Below are 18293 nucleotides of genomic sequence, written 5' to 3'. Positions count from 1 at the left end.
ATGACGTATAATGAAATTACTTCAAACAAATCCGTCAGCAGCTCGTGGTCTAGTGGCTAGCATTGCTGCCTCTGGATCAAGAGGTCCCGGATTCGGTTCCCAACAGGATTGGGGATTTTCTCTTCTCAGGGACTGGGTGTTTGTGGTGTTCTCATCATTTCATCATCATCATTCGTGAGAGTAACGAGATTGGACTGTGTAAAAATTGGGACTTTGTATGGGCGCTGATGACCGCTCAGTGGAGCGCCCCACAAACCAAACATCATCATTTTCAAACAAATCAGAAACCACGTGTGCATCAGAAACCCTTCTATTCTACAGTAATTTTTGAATGTATGACACAGTAATCTTCCTGAATTATCAAATACATCAGCCTTTCTTCGTCGACATCTTACCTGACTTTCTCCTTCTTCACGAGGATTCAGAAGATATATGGGGTGTTCCATTTATCTTGATCACCCCCCATGACTTTTTGTTCAGAAGCAAAATAAAGAAAATTTATGAAAAGCAAAAGTTCTTTTGCTGCCAGACAGACATTAACTAACAATATCGGCTATTGTAAAAGTTAATCCGTGTGCAACAATTTGGTGGCCTATAGCCTTTTGACTTATAAGAGTAGTCGTCGTAACTAAATTGAATATATTGCTTTCACATGTATATATTGGACTGTTTCAATTTATTTCAAATTTGTAATTAACTGTGTAACATTGCGAGGAATAAAAAAATTTAAATAGTGTTACTAGCATTGGAAATTGAACCTGCGCTAACAAATTACCACTCCATGCGGCTAACCAATCACCCACGATACCATGGTTTTAACCGCACCTGAAACACGGCTCATACTGTGCGACTACACAATACGTTACATGCAAAAATATTGACCTGGTGCAATGAGTAGCGTAGAGCTCGTAGTGGCTGAAGGGATGACGTCACAACGGAGCATGTGCAGCCGAGAACAGACACTCGCGTCCCTTCTCTGAGTTGATCGAAACGACTGACCATCGTCTCAGCACTCAATACTTATCTAGTTATCGCCGCGAGAGCGCTACAAGGCATATTTCGTCCATTTTATTTATAAATTAGCATGGATTAGAAGACAACTGCCGTAATTTTAGAGAGATGTCGGGCTCGTATTCGAAGAAAAATGACACGGTCCGATATTTACAGTGAGATACAGCACTTTAGCACCTGATAACCGACCGCCAATGATAAGTAGCATCATTCTCTTTCTTGTAACTTTGTTGATTACGAATATACAGGGTGCTCCATTGATAGTGAACGAGACAAATATCTCACGAAATAAGCATCAAACGAAAAAACTACAAAGAACGAAACTCGTCTAGCTTGAAGGAGGAAACCATAGGGCGCTATGGTTGGCCCGCTAGATGGCGCTGCCATAGGTCAAACGGATATCAACTAGGCTACGTTTTTTTTAAAAATAGGAACCCCCATTTTTTATTACATATTCGTGTAGTACGTAAAGAAATATGAATGTTTTAATTGGACCACTTTTTTCGCTTTCTGATAGATAGCGCTGTAATAGTCACAAACGCATAAGTACGTGGTATCACGTAACATTCCGCCAGTGCGGACGGTATTTGCTTCGTGATACATTACACGTGTTAAAATGGACCGTTTACCAATTGCGGAAAAGGTCGATATCGTGTTGATGTATGGCTACTGTGACCAAAATGCCGAACTGGCGTGTGCTGTGTATGCTGCCCGGTATCCTGGACGACATCATCCAAGTGTCCGGACCGTTCGCCGGATAGTTATGTTATTTAAGGAAACAGGAAGTGTTCAGTCACATGTGAAACGTCAACCACGACCTGCAACAAATGATGATGCCCAAGTGGGTGTTTTAGCTGCTGTTGCGGCTAATCCTCACATCAGTAGCAGACAAGTTGCGTGAGAATCGGGAATCTCAAAAACGTATGTGTTGAGAATGCTACATCAAAATCGATTGCACCGGTACCATATTTCTATGCACCAGGAATTGCATGGTGACGACTTTGAACGTCGTGTACAGTTCTGCCACTGGGCACAAGAGAAATTACGGGTCTATGATAGATTTTTTGTACGCGTTCTATTTAGCGCCCGCATCTCGTGGTCGTGCGGTAGCGTTCTCGCTTCCCACGCCCGGGTTCCCGGGTTCGATTCCCGGCGGGGTCAGGGATTTTTCTCTGCCTCGTGATGGCTGGGTGTTGTGTGCTGTCCTTAGGTTAGTTAGGTTTAAGTAGTTCTAAGTTCTAGGGGACTTATGACCACAGCAGTTGAGTCCCATAGTGCTCAGAGCCATTTGAACCATTTTCTATTTAGCGACGAAGCGTCATTCACCAACAGCGGTAACGTAAAACGGCATAATATGCACTACTGGGGAACGGAAAATCCACGTTGTCTGCGACAAATGGAACAACAGCGACCTTGGCGGGTTAATGTATGGTGCGGCATTATGGGAGGAAGGATAATTGGCCCCCATTTTATCGATGGCAATCTAAATAGTGCAATGTATGCTGATTTCCTACTTAATGTTCTACCGATGTTACTACAACATGTTTCACAGCATGACCGAATGGCGATGTACTTCCAACATGATGGATGTCCGGCACATAGCTCGCGTGTGGTTGAAGCGGTATTCAGTAGCATATTTCATGACAGGTGGATTGGTCGTCGAAGCTCCATACCATGGCCCGCACGTCCACCGGATCTGACGTCCCCGGATTTCTTTCTGTGGGGAAAGTTGAAGGATATTTGCTATCGTGATCCACCGAACCCGCCTGACAACACGCGTCAGCGCATTGTCGATGCATGTGCGAACATTACGAAAGGCGAACTATTCGCTGTTGAGAGGAATGTCATTACACGTATTGCCAAATGCATTGAGGTTGACGGACATCATTTTGAGGATTTACTGCATTAATGTGGTATTTACAGGTAATCACTCTGTAACAGTATTCGTTCTCAGAAATGATAAGTTCACAAAGGTACATGTATCTCATTGGAACAAGCGAAATAAAATGTTCAAACGTACCTACGCTCTGTATTTTAATTTAAAAAACTTACCTGTTAACAACTGTTCGTCTAAAATTGTGAGCCATATGTTTGTGTCTATTACAACGCCATCTATCACAAAGCGATAAAAGTGGTCTAACTAGAACATTCATATTTCTTTCCGTACTACACGAATATGTAATAAAAATGGGGTTACTATTTTAAAAGACGCAGTTGATATCCGTTTGACCTACGGCAGTGCCATCTAGCGGACTAACCATAGCGCAATCTCGTTTCCCCCTTCAAGCTGGACAAGTTTCGTTCTTTGTAGTTTTTTCGTTTGACGCTTATTTCGTGAGATATTTGGCCCAGTCACGATCAATGGACCATCCTGTATATTTGTTACACTCAGCACTCAGCTTAATTGAACGGCCCAGAGATGCGGCTGCTCTCAGTGTCTGGCTACGTTTTTCTTCATAGGGTGCCAACTTACATCTGTCCTAAGCTAAATTTTCAAACTGAATTAAAATATAAAAAAACAATGCAGGCAGGTATTGCAGTGAAATTCAAAAATATTGAGTCACTCACGTTGATTTATAATTTGAACAAGTACCTCGTCTCCTACTGGCGGAAGCAAAGCTGTGAGGACAGGGCGTGAGTCATGCTTGGGTAGCTCAGATGGTAGAGAACCTTCCCGTGAAAGACAAAGGTCCCGATTCCGAGTCTTGGTCCGGCACACAGTTTGAATCTGCCAGGAAATAGTCTATTTCTATTTTTCCACGAATAGTCATCAACATATTGACCAAGCACTTAAAATGCAGTCTGAGTGGCTTTTACGTAAGGGCAGCCGTTAAATGGTTCAAATGGCTCTGAGCACTATGGGACTTAACTTCTGAGGTCATCAGTCCCCTAGAACTTAGAACTACTTAAACCTAACTAACCTAAGGACATGACACACACCCATGCCCGAGGCAGGATTCGAACCTGTGACCGTAGCGGTCGTGCGGTTCCAGACTGTAGCGCCTAGAACCGCTCGGCCACCCCGGCCGGCTCGCAGCCGTTAATAACAGATGCTACAACTGCACTTCACTATAAAACTCATATGTCGCGATGACGCCACTCGACAGTCTGTTCACAGTTCACAAAATACACTGTTGTCTGCTATCCTAAACCACTATATTGTGCTCAACTTGATCGTTTTGGAACGTCGCTACATACATACTTGTCCCCGAGTGTAGCTACCAAACCCGTACTAATCCAGATGGGCGACACGTCCGGCTTTAGCGTCGCTCTAACTCAACTGACCTCAGAGATAGCCGCCCTACGCACCCTTGAAGTGACTGCCTGACTCAAAAAAATGTTTGACAAAAAAATTACGAATATTCTAAACACAGAAACACATATGATACATTGAGAAATATGGAAATTTTCCGGGCAATAACAACTAAAGTGCAAGTTTTTGTACCTGCCACCTTCTCAGATTTTTTATACTAAACGTAAATAAACAAATAAAAATATATATTTAATTACTCACCTACCTCTTCAAACTTTAGAATGCTGCCGTTAGTTTCGTCTCTTTAAATTTATTTATTACCAGAAGCACAGTTTCTCTCAGTCGAATCCCATATTCCGAACTCTCATTCAGAAATGGTACATATTCTGCTAAATCGGCTATGATTTGCTCGAAGCAGTTCTACTAGCTGCATCCATAAACACTTTGTTCATCTTAATGAGTCAAAGAATTTCCGAGATATTAGCTTTTTAACTTTCATAAATTTGCAATTTTTATGACTATAATAACTTTTAAACTATTACATATTTTTGTGGCGCATCTATATAATTTAGCTTTACATATTTTTCTGTTCATGAGTACCAACTCGCACCTCCGTGTCACTCTTAGTTCTGTTTTTATCAATTTTTCTCTGGCATATAAATTCCTCCAAGAGCTCCAACACGGCCATACGCTCCCCTGCCATGCTTCCGCTCGGGTTTTTCCAGGGCCGCGTAATCGCTAACCGCTCGCCACGGCCCTGTAGCAACCTCCAGCCACGTGCTCTGCGGAGGAAAACTGCCGCTCTAATCTCCCCTCCACAACTTGTATGTTCACAGTTATCCCACATGCTACTCCATAAACGCAGTGCATGCTGTCGCAAGTAGCAGCAAACACAATCTGCACCCTCGGAAACGAAATAATACACAAAAATAAACTCTAGATATGACAGCAGAAAAATCGAAATGAACAAGTTCCCATATTATCTTATGCGGCAGCACTTACCAGCCCAACTTAATTAAACTTACGCTAAATACATTTATTCATCAGCATTTCCACGATGCTGATGTGACTGGCCAAAGGTTTTAAGTAACAAAACATAAACGAATCGAAGGTGGACCAGCAATTTTTCTTTAAGTCCTCTAAATACTGTCGCTTTTTTCCATCTTTTTATTTCGATGCGCTATATTTTTTAGTAGAAATTACGCAGCACGTACAGTAAGACTACATCTTTTGTTGTCTTCTGTGGTGTGCCTCTGACCTGTATCAGTGCTGCAGCTCAGACCCCAGGCGCCATTTCTCAAGTTCTCCTGCCAGTCAGTTAACCTGATTCTACCAGGAACAAACAAAATTCAGCCGATCAATTTCCTGCTAGCAAAGGTGGCTGGGTACACAAGAGCTGGTCGGATGTAAACCCACCCTCTCTGCTATACAGACTTGACACTGTTAAAGCCAAATTCCAGGGCGAAACCTGACACAAACATACAGATGGTAGTGTTAATCACGAAAAACATGCAGGCTACAGTTTGTTCCACTCAAGAACAGAAACGGCCCAAATCGTTGCAACTACACAACATTGAGAGAAGGTTTCTCTAACCAAAGTGAAACTAAGGAAATATGTGACCAGAATAGTAATCAAAAATTTATTATATGATGGATTCCATGGTAGGTTCCAGCAACAACACTGTCTCTAGTTTTCACCCAAACAATAATCTAACTGCTGCTCAATGACCAATGAAAATTACAGCACTGCAAACCGAATAAAATCAAATGCATAAAATACCCCCTGACACAACATGATCCACAAATCAGCCTATATTCCCCTGAAACTAAGTAATCCTAAACATATAGACAAAAATAAAAACTAATTATATATTCCCACAAGTCTAAACATTTCTTCAGTGAATACAAGAACATACGCTCATCAGTCAATCCCATGCTGAACTATCTCCACCCCCACGCACAAAAAATGTGTGTGACCAAATCACATTCACCACTCATGAAAAATTGAATCAATTTTTGTATCATTATAAACAATAAGAAAAATGCCACTCAATGTCCTTCTCTCACATTCATATCATACACATATAAGTGCTGTATAGTGACTACAATTGTTGTAGCCTGTATCATTAGTCGTTATGAGAGAATTGGCTATGTCAACAAACTGTTCCACAACTTTAATTACCACCATACTTTTACCAAGATAAACATGAAAACCACTAGGCAATACAGAAAGCTCTTAAAACTAAACACACATGTAAATAGTATACAGCAAGGAGTCCCTTGCAAAGAAAAAAATATACACATGATAAGTTATCCTCAATATAAAAAATGGCTCCGAGCACTATGGGACTTAACAGCTGTGGTCATCAGTCCCCTAGAACTTAGAACTACTTAAACCTAACTAACCTAAGGACATCACACACATCCATGTCCGAGGCAGGATTCGAACCTGCGACCGTAGCAGTCGCGCGGTTCCGGACTGGGCGCCTAGAACCGCTAGACCACCGCGGCCGGCTATCCTCAATATAAGCACCATCAAGCAAACATGTATTCTTACTATAAAAAAAGGATTCAACCCCATTACAGTGTCTGTACAGTCGCAGCTCAGTTACATTCCTCAATACCAATGGTTTATGTGACTTAGGATACTCCAACCTGTAAGCATTTGGGTGAGGGCAGCTTACCAAAACAAATGGGCCACGGTACAATTCAAAAATCTTTTTGATCTCACCGTCTAAATCCTATGACTGTTCCTTTGTCTTTACTAATGGAACTTAAATAGTGGCAACTATTTATTCACAACTGATACAAAAGAGTTACATGTTTGCACCTGTTACTGTCCTTCAAAGTATTCACCACTGTTGTGTAGAATCCGTTGCCAGCGATGTGGAAGGCGTAGTATACCTTTAGCAGAGCCTGTTCTGTTGATGGTGCGAATGGAGCGGTCTACTGCCTGTCGAATCTCTGTAACAGTCCTGAAGCGAATGCAACGAAGTGGTTCCTTCATCTTCCGAATTAAATCAAAGCCACAAGGACTTAAGTCCGGGGACTATGGTGGTATGCTCCAAAAACGAACAGTAATACTGTGCATGACTCCCTGTTGCCTTTCTCTGACCTCCATATCCCATTTGCTCACGCTGTGTTTTCACGCTGTGCTTGGTTACTCAGCCTTCTACTGAGATGCTCCGCTAACCAGGCGCCTCTCATATAATTTTGGTTTGTTTTGCTTTGCCAAGTTCGGTAGAGTACTTTTCTCTATATGTCTTTGCTCATACACTACTGGCCATTAAAATTGCTACACCACGAAGATGACGTGCTACAGACGCGAAATTTAACCGACAGGAAGAAGATTCTGTGATATGCAAATCCTTAGCTTTTCAGAGCATTCACACAAGGCTGGCGCCGCTGGCGACACCTACAACGTGCTGACATGAGGAAAGTTTCCCACCGATTTCTCATACACAAACAGCAGTTGACCGAGATCCAATGACTGTTAGCAGCATATGGAATCGGTGGGTTCAGGAGGGTAATACGGAACGCCGTGCTGGATCCCAACGGCCTCGTATCGCTATCAGTCGAGATAACAGGCATCTTATCCGCATGGTAGTAACGGATCGTGCAGCCAGGTCTCGATCCCTGAGTCAACAGATGGGGACGTTTGCAAGACAACAACCATCTGCACAAACAGTTCGACGACGTTTGCAGCAGCATGGACTGTCAGCTCGGAGGCGGATGAATCCAGGTTCCATTTACAGCATCATGATCGTCGTATCCATATTCGGCGAACACGGTGAACGCACATTGGAAGCGTGTATTCGTCATCGCCATACTGGCGTGATGGTATGGGGTGCCATTGGTTACACGTCTCGGTCACCTCTTGTTCGCATTGACCGCACTTTGAACAGTGGACGTTACATTTCAGATGTGTTACGACCCGTAGCTCTACCCTTCATTCGATCCCTGGGAAACCCTACATTTCAGCAGGATAATGCACGACCGCATGTTGTAGGTCCTGTACGGGCCTTTCTGGATACAGAAAATGTTCGACTGCTGCCCTGGCTAGTACATCCTCCAGATCTCTCATGAACTGAAAACATCTGGTCAAAGGTGGCCGAGCAACTGGCTCGTCACAATACGCCAGTCACTACTCTTGATGAACTGTGGTATCGTGTTGAAGCTGCATGGGCGGCTGTACCTGTACACGCCATCCAAGCTCTGTTTGAGTCAATGCCCAGGCGTATCAAGGCCGTTATTACGGATGGAGCTGGTTGTTCTTGGCACTGATTTCTCAGGATGTATGCACCCAAATTGCGTTAAAATGTAATCACATGTCATTTCTAGTATAATATATTTGTCCAATGAATATCCGTTTATCATCTGCATCTCTTTTTGGTGTAGCAATTTTAATGGCCAGTAGTGTATTTTTGATGCTCATAGTTTCCGTGCAGCATGGGATTATAACTCTGGAAGCCTATATTTGTGTGTCTTTATTCTCATCTTAATTACAACTAACAATCAGCAATACAGGTACGAACAATCATGTGTCCTGAATGTTTATGCTCTCCCATGCTGAATGAATATGGGTGCAATTACAGATGCATGCATCTAGACAAATTCAGTTGAAAGCTCTTGGTTTATCTATGCAGTAGCAGATGGGAAGGCAATTGAATGTTATTTTCGAAGACAGCTCCGGTGACGACGGTCCGTCGCAACACTCTGAGTCACTACATGTAGCTGAGCGTCCCCAGCCATGCGGGCACGCGATTGGTGCTTTCGAACCCAAGCTCTGGGATGTCGTCTTCAAAATTTCAGGAGGGGGAAATTGTATGCCAAAAAAGCCTGGTGTCTCCTGTCCTGTCTTCTCATTCGAGGAGATGCCTGCTCTTCCTGAAAAAGTATCTTGGTGATTACTCAATGTGCCTCCAGCAAGTTGGTTGCTCTTTGTAAGCAGAGCTGAGGCAATTTATGATTTTGGAGAGAACTTTCTGGGCGCAGATGGGGCCTGTTGCAGAAAGTAGTCGCTACTACTAATCAAGTAGGTAGCGATAAGCAGTGATTGCTGGGTGTTAGTTCGATGTCAAGTTAGGTTCGTCTATAACGATGAAACTATGTCGTTAGGTGCATTGTGGATTTATCGCTAGTGATGTTGTCAGTATCGTTTTACGTCAGTTCAGATAGAGCCGAATACGGTGTTTTATCGGTTACGATGCACTCTCTGTCTCTTGTGCCCAATTAATTTTCATGATTTTTTTCGCTATGAGTCACTTGTTTCCCCTGATGCTTTATTTATTAAACTTCGTTTTCGGATTTTTGTGTTTGAAAAACTGCGCGTTTCCGCAATCCAACCATTCCTTTGCTGAAAAATAAGTGGTATTTTGTTATTATTTGCTCGTGTGGAACCATGGGGCCAGTATTTTTATGTGTATTCCTTGTAAGTACAGTTTGAAGAGTACGGTCCATCTGTTACATACATTGATCATTACTTATCTACTCGGTTCGTTAAAATTCAACCTAATGTACATGGAAGCACGTTTTCCCCCGTCCTGTGATCTTCCACATCCTATACCCTGTGAGAGAAGATTATTTAACATTTTTAGTAAAGTCCAAACACTGATCGGTCATTCTGGAGTTGCTAATTTCTCTTTAGGATATAAACTAGGGTTAATAATCAATCAAACCTAATGGAACCTCAAATGATTTGGCACTCATGTAATGTTAAGCGTGGTATTTGTGCACTGTTAGCTCTCAGCTACCCAAAGAGCTTGTTATAAGGAGAAACTAGGCGGTACCCAGCTACACTCTTAAAGACTTCTGTTAACATAGAGGTAGAAACTTGGAGAAATGAGGTGACAGAGGCTAAGAGAACTCTTTCATTGAGTTATTGTAATTGCATAACAGCCGAAAATTTTGTCCACCAGATCAGGGAAACTTTTGTAATGTTCCTATTTTCATGCTTCGACGCCCTTTCACTTTCGTCACAGTGGCTACAAGCATGCTTTCTCCCCTCCAGTAGAGATCGGTCTGAGATAGAATGTTGAATATTCTTATCACTCACTTTCTGCCTTTCATCCCGTGCTGACTGTGTGGTTTGAAGATGTAACTGCCAATTTTGCTAACGAGGTGTTATTTTCATATCTTAGAGTCGTCGTCACTCTGAGAAGCTTGCATTTAATTGGTTCCTTGTGCATCTTGGATGTGGAGTTCATTGGGTGCCTTTTCTTGTTAATTTATAAATGCGAATTGAGCGGATGAGGAACTCTGATTTTTTACTTCTTTCAGTTTTCATAACGATGTCAGTTAAAGTCCGACATAATCAGATTCAGTATTTCATCTTAGTTTTCTAAATTTTTGTTTTCCTAGAGTAACAATGCAATAAGGTTCCATTTCTGTTTTTAAACTTGAATTGACTTCCATTTATGAACCATACTTATTTTATTTTACTTATCTTTTTTTATTTTTTTAGTTGGGAAGAGAGGGCCATACAGCGAGGTCATTGGTCCTACATATCTATTTCTGTAGGACCGAACTCAGGAGTAAATCTCCATGGACGTGGAATTAGTCAGTGCATGAAATTAACACCACATACTAACAACATATATAAAATAAAATTTACAGGAATCCTTTGCAGACGACAAACTGCTGATAGTATATTACCATAAGGAACAATATAGCACTGTAATCAGCTTAATGTTTTTCTCTACATGATAGAAGGAGTGATCAATGCGGAAATTCTTCCGTTTGGACTAGAAAGTGCGAGGGCTACTGTTAGGATAATTCGGGCCTTGTGTGAACTCGTTGAAATTGGATACAGGACAATAATGCATGCCTTTGTACACAGGAGTGAAAGAAATGCAATCCCAATGAAGAGTGGATTACCGTCTAGTACTAGCCGAGTGAACGCTGCTAGTTCTTGAGAATAAGCTCATATTGTTAACAACAAACGACATTAAAGAAAATGAGTATTGACAGGCTAGTGGCAGAATTTCCAGACTACTGAGCAGGGGTCGACAAGACGTTCAAAAATACTCTTTGTGAATGGGAAGAGTTATCCAGAATATAATGCTGCACGTCATTAGCGAAGCAGACTAATAATTTTTGTGCTGGTCTATCACTCACTGTAGATACTGTTCCGATGGTAAATATTTCATAATTCATTCAGTTGTTGAACAAGTTCCTGAGCGTTTGCTTTCCCTGGCAGCTTACCATCTATTAAACAATATAGGAATTTGAATTGTTCCATGTAATGAAAATGTCAGTTTTACTTGAACTGTTTGTTAGAACCTGTAAAAACCGAGTCTCACTGTAATTTAACTCGAATTTATTTTCCTTAAGCCATGAATATACTTCTTGAACTATGCTGTTTGATACATTGCCAGTGCTGCACTCAACACTGTTCACGACCAAGCTAGTGTCATCACCAAACAGAAAAATTATGTGTATATATATATAAGGTGGTGTGTAGACAGGAACTGTCCTAGCACTGACCCTTGAGGCAACCACCAGTTGACCATGTCGCAATCAGAAGCCCAAAAGCAACGTCATAGCCATTCTCATTACTGTGGAGTATGATCTTTTGCTATCTTTCCTCAAAATATGAGAGAAGCCATCTGTGAGCTACTCCTCTTATTCCGTAAAGGTCCAACTTCTCCTGCAGTAGTATTTTGTGATTAACACAATGAAACGACTTACTTAAATTAAAGAAAAGGCGTAGTGTTTCCAGCTTTTAGTTTAACCCGTACAGTGCCGCACAGAGAAAAGAGAATGTAGTATTTTCAGTTGTTAAAACACTTCTGGAGTCAAAGTGTACGTTTAATAGCAAATTATGAAAACTAAAATAATCAGTTACCCTTGTATACGCGGCCGTTTCAGTAATTTTTACAAACAATAGATCTGAAATTCTGTGCATTACCCTTTTTTATGAAGTGGGCTTGCTGTTGAGTCTTCAATAATTCAGAAAACAGACTGTTTGTAAAGGAAAAGGTACAGATACTTCCTACAACATCTCCCATGTTTTTTTTTTTTTTGTTCTGAGTACTGAGCCTTATGACTGGTTTGATGCGACGAACCACAGATCCGTCTCATGTGCCCCCCTTTTCATCTTAGAATAGCACCTGCAACCTGCGTGCTCAGTTATAACATTCGTCTGCAGCACCACATCTCAATGCTTCGATTCATTTCTGCTCCGGTTTTCCCACAGTTCACGTTTCTCTGACATACAATGCTGTACTTCCATGACTAGGCGACCCTTGGTTAACAGATGTAATCAAGATACCCAAAGCTGTTCGTTCAGTGTGATGATACTTCCGTTTTGCGCAGTGGTCAAATTACACAGGCCAACGATGGAAAAACATTTTGCTGAAATACCTGATTCTTGTGTTTTTTAGGGTGGGAAACCCAAATATGATAATTAATAAACTGTATCATCCACCATTTCTTCACATTTTACAGTTAAATTTATTAAATTCAGCCATTTTTAAATAATTTAACAGCTTCTATATAGTTAAAATAATTTAGAAAGCAGATATAATGAATGTAGATGATGTTGGTAGCACTGCTGAAAAACATTTGCTGACAAAAAAGGTCGATTCTATTTTTGTGTTAACAGATGGTGTTTTGTATACTGTCAACCTAACCTCACTTATCCGTTTTCTGTACATGTGCTCAGTGCAATATCTAATCATGGTCATAAAATCTCTGCTGACAGTTTTTGTTATATTTGTGGTGAATTTGCGATTAAAAAACACCAAAGAAACCTTACAGGCTTTGTGAAAAAGTTTTATCTATCATACTTTGGATCTAAACTTGGTGATCAAGATAAATATTGGTCGCCACATAAAGTATGTTATATGTGTCTTGAAGATCTGAGGAAATGGTCCAAAAAAGAGAAAAAGCCTTTAGATTTGCTGTTCCTCTGATATGGAGGGAGTCAAGAAATCATTCCAACGATTGCTACTTTTGCAGTGTTGATATTACTGGTCATAATTCGACCGCCATCCGACCAACAGGGCATGATGTAGATTTGCCGCTTCTTGAACCACCAGATGATTTAAATTCTATTCCAACAGAAGTACTTTCTGATGTACAATGTGATCTAGATGAACCAGATGAAGATTAATTCCATTGTAATACAGAAAGTCTAGATCCTAAATTGTTTACTCAGGCCGAGCTTAACGATTTTGTTAGGGATCTGGGCTTAACGAAAGAAAGACTAAAAGAAAAGAACTTGTTGGCAGCTGGAACCAGCAAATACATGTATAGCAAGAGAGAGCAGCAATTTTCCAAGTTTTTTCAACAAGAAGGTAATTTAATGTACTGCTAAGATATTCCCAGTCTAATGAATGAGTTTGGTATTGAATACGGAAAGGAAGACTGGAGGCTGTTTATTGATTCATCCAAAACCAGTTTAAAGGCTGTTTTATTACACAATGGTAACATGTATGCACTATACCTGTTGAGCATTCTGTACATATGAAAGAAAGCTATGAAAACCTAGAAATAGTGCTAAATAAAATAGGCTATTCTGCTCATGGTTGGATGATATGTGGCGATCTAAAGGTAACATGCGTGCTCCTTGGTCAACAAGGTGGCTTCACCAAATTTCTATGTTTCTTGTGTGAATGGGACAGTAGGGCTAGGGATCAACACTGGTGCAGAAAGAACTGGCCTGTGAGTGAGTCTTTAAAACCTGGTGAGAAGAACATTCTACGCAAAAGGCTTTTAGATTCAAAAAAGTACTCCTACCACCTCTACATATAAAGTTAGGCCTAATGAAACAGTTTGTAGAGGCTTTGCCTAACGATGGACTATGTTTTAAGTATCTCTGACAAAAGTTTCCTCACCTTTCAGAAGCTAAACTAAAAGAAGGCGTCTTTGTCGGACCTGACATTAGAAAATTGATGTTAGAATCTACAGTGACCTTAAATGAGAAATAAGCATGATTATCATTAAGGCAAGTCGTTACAAAGTTCTTAGGACATGAAAAAGACCCAGAATATGTTTCTATTATAGCTACAATGTTAAAGAAGTTTAAAACTGTAGCATGTTTAATGAGCGTGAAAGTTCACTTTCTGAAGTCACCGTAATTACTTCCAGGACAATATGGGAGATATTAGTGAGGAGCATGGAGAGCGTTTTCACCAGGACATTAAAGTGATGAAAAACTGCTACCAAGGCCGCTGGAACTCCAACATGTTGGAGGACTACTGTTGGTCACTTTACCGAGAAGTTCAGCAAGCGACTCGTCTTAGAAAAAACTACACAAGAAGCTTCAAAGGAAAAAGAGAAAGAAAATACAAACCAATTCCAGCTGACAAGTGAAACCTCTGTTAACACATATCATTGTTTCAAGTAGCTTACTGTAAATACAAACCATGCTTATGTTGTAACAAAGCGTTTGATTAATTTCCCCATTTACCGCATAGCATAGGATTTTTATACTATTTAATAAAAAGCGTATTGCTCGAAAACTGTGTGTGATACAAAAAAACTACGCCTAGATTTTGATTCAGTTCAAAAAGATCAGGTATCAAAGTAAAAAAAAGATTTTCAAAACAAAATTTTCGTTGGCCTGTGTTATGAGTGAAATATTGTATGATATGCCAAGCTCTTAATTGTAGTGGCGAGCAGGTAGCGCTCGCACGTTTTATTTTAGTGCTCAGACCATTTATTAATGAAGATTAATTTCAATTTATTTTTTATTTTATGTAGCTACATACAACCAAAACATAAAATTTTAGTAAACACATTCCAGTGGTTTCATAACTCGGTGTCATAATTATAACGTGGCGAAAGAAATGTGGACCTTCTCCTCTCTCATCTTTTGTAATGATGCTTGATCAATGGGGAACGGACAAATTCTTCGAATATCCAACTTATTTGCCATATCTGGCACCCTTTCCCACAACTATAAACGTTTCTGGTCGGAAAATGTTCTAGTCCAACGAAGGGGTTAGGCATCCGTAGATGGGTATTTCGGAGGCCATGGAAGTCGCGCTCCATGGATGATGTCTACCCTCTAGGATAATGTTGGACGTAGTGTGATGGCGTTCAAGAGAACTGCAATGAAAAAAAAAAAAACCTAAATTTTTACACGATAAACAGTCTCACACTGTCATGGCCTCGTAAGATAAATCTGAGCAGTTACAAGACGTACGTGAATAATCATTTTTCATAGACTTGGATATCAGGACCATGTAATTGAACAGTAGTCGGTCACGACGTTCCCCTCTCCTGCATCCACTATTGTCACTGTGCATTTCGGATATAAACACTTTCAACAGCAGCTTTTAGGTACAACTGTGTAGACTGCGGGATATCATGGAGCTGATGTAACAGAGCCGTGAGTTACACAGAAACTCGGTGAAGGCGAAGGCGAATATCGCGGGTGCTGTGGAGCGTGTCAGCTGCACCGTGTGCTCCTTCCCGCAAAACAGCCTGCCTGAGAGACCGTGCATAACGGGAACAATGCGGTGTTACACCTCTGGAGTCAGATACGGTAAAACTTCTCCCGACGGACACATCTACATTACCGACAGAAAACCTTCGAGTTTAATTCCAATACTTCTTCTTAATAACGTACGTTCTTGGCAGTAGACGCGAAGAATTAAAACTACAGACACAATCTAAGTAAAAATGTCGAATCAGCGTGCAGTGTTTCATATTACTTCCAATCATGTACCTGGTTTTGAAGTGCTAACAGTAGACGATATTCTCTGCAGTAACATTTTAATAAAAGTCTCTTACGCACATTATAATGTCTCCGAAACCCAAACGACTGACTTTAACGGAAAAAAGTTGCTCTTTAAGGTCAATGAAAAAGATAAACGCTATTTTTAATCTATTACCCTGTTGTTTGCCGCGCGTAAAGCATGTCGCAGTCCCTTTATTGGACACAGCCGAAAAAAATTAGTGCACCCCTTCAGAGGTTTTCAATTCACTCAAGATTTATTGTTGCAACAGAGCATACTGAATAAATGAAGTAATTACATCTACAGTTCAATACGCAAGTGGTTCTGAGGTACCAGGTATCGGTTCGTACTGAAACACCCATGTTAGAATGTGGGGTAGCCCGAGTCGATCGTACAGATGGCGAATGCTGTCGTGGGATGCGGTATGGCCGGCCGCGTAGGACGAGCGGCTCTAGGCGTTTCAGTCCGGAACCGTGTGACTGCTACGGCTGCAGGTTCGAATCCTACCTCAGGCATGGATGTGTGTGATGTCCTTAGGCTAGTCAGGTTTAAGTAGTTCTTAGTTCTAGGGGACTGATGACCTCAGATGTTAAGTCCCATAGTGCACAGAGCCATTTGAACCATTTTGATGCGGTATGCAACACCTGCTTGACCTGTTTACGTAGTTGTGTGAGAGCTGTTGGTTGATGAGTCGCACGAATCACTTCTTGTCCTATCATATTTCACACACACTCGACTGGAGACAAGTGCGGAGATGGTGCTTGTAATGGTTCTTTATTTACGTGACTATTACGGCACTCCAACCCCAGTTCTCGATAGCAGTAATATCGTACTACTTTTCTGCGAACTAACAGACATATTTTTGTACCAATATTCACATTTGGTTTTATTAATGTATAGGTACTCCGATGTATCGATATATCACAGTGATATGGTTCTTGTGTGTATTCATTTCTGTGAGACTGTCATAATCTTTGACTTACTTGTAACCGGTTTGGCGCGAATGCGCACAGAGCAGTTTTTGTTTCACTTTGCAGAAGTTAAGTTGTTATTTCGCTTTGTAAAAGAACAGTCAAGTCTTGTGTTTGGCTAAAGTGGAAATTAAATATATGAAGATTGATGCAAAACTGTTTTGTTGATGATGTGACAATTAAGAAGAAGTATATGTGAATTTACAAGAAGTTTAATAAAAATATGGATCGTGAATACCAAGTCAAGAATTATTTCTACCATACCATTGTTCTAATCTGGGATTGTTTGATCATTAAGAATTTCCTGAAAAACGCATTTGTTAGGTCTTCAAATATTGCTAAAATACGGATCTGGACCTTCTAGCAGTCAAAGTTGAATCGCCCTAGAATCAACAAGATGATCCATAACAACTTCGACGAAATCTACGTGGGAATCCGTTGAAGGTAAGTGTCAAAATTAATGACTTTTTTACAGTGACTTCATTATTTCCATTCTGACGATACCATCCATAGTCAATAACTTTGTTGATGCCCGATAAAGCGAACATATGCAGCATGAGCAACATTATTATTATGATTCCTAACCTACTTTGTAAGTGGTGGTATTGTTAGATGCTCACCAAGGAAGTTGCTGCACGTCTTGCAGAGTACATGAGTTTCACAGGCAGCGTGCGAGTGAGCATTATCCTGTTGAAACTACACATAATCTTCCTGTCTGAAAAAAAAAGAACGATTCTAACAACATTTTATACGTACCGACCGTTTGTTAGCGTCCTCTCCAGGAACATCAAAGGTGAACGAGAGTTGTACCTTATTGCATCCCAGACTATAAGGTCTGGTTTGGGGCAGTGTATCTTGGACAAATGCACTCTACGAGACATCACTCAGCAGATCTATGTCGTACTTGGAAACGAACGTCTCTTGCGTGCAGGCAGAATCTGCTCTCATTGCAGAAGACCACGAGACGCCATTCCATGATCCAAGTGATCCCCTACTGACACCAGTCGAGCGGTGCACGTCGATGCTGTGGCGTGGGTGGAAGACGAGTTAGAGATGTGAGTGTCCGTGGTCTCACTGCTAGTAACCGGTTCGTAACACAGTGTGTTGACACGTTTGCGCTCATAAGCCTTCTTATCTGTGCTGTGGTAGCTATACGATCCGCCACAGCTGCCCTTATAATACAATGATCGTGGCGGGAGCAAATGCTGTGTGGACGTCCAGAACCTCGTCTGTGGCTGTGAGAATGTTCACATGACCACTGATATCAGCATCAGTGCACAACAGACGCGGTACGTCCAACTAGTGCGGCAATTCTCCGAGAGGTGCACACCGCCACTCAGAAGGCCACAATTTCACCCCTTTCAAATTCGC

This window comes from Schistocerca nitens, chromosome 5 (assembly GCF_023898315.1).
Source record: "Schistocerca nitens isolate TAMUIC-IGC-003100 chromosome 5, iqSchNite1.1, whole genome shotgun sequence".
In the NCBI taxonomy this organism is placed as follows: Eukaryota; Metazoa; Arthropoda; class Insecta; order Orthoptera; family Acrididae; genus Schistocerca; species Schistocerca nitens.
This window is presented reverse-complemented; position numbering follows the sequence as displayed.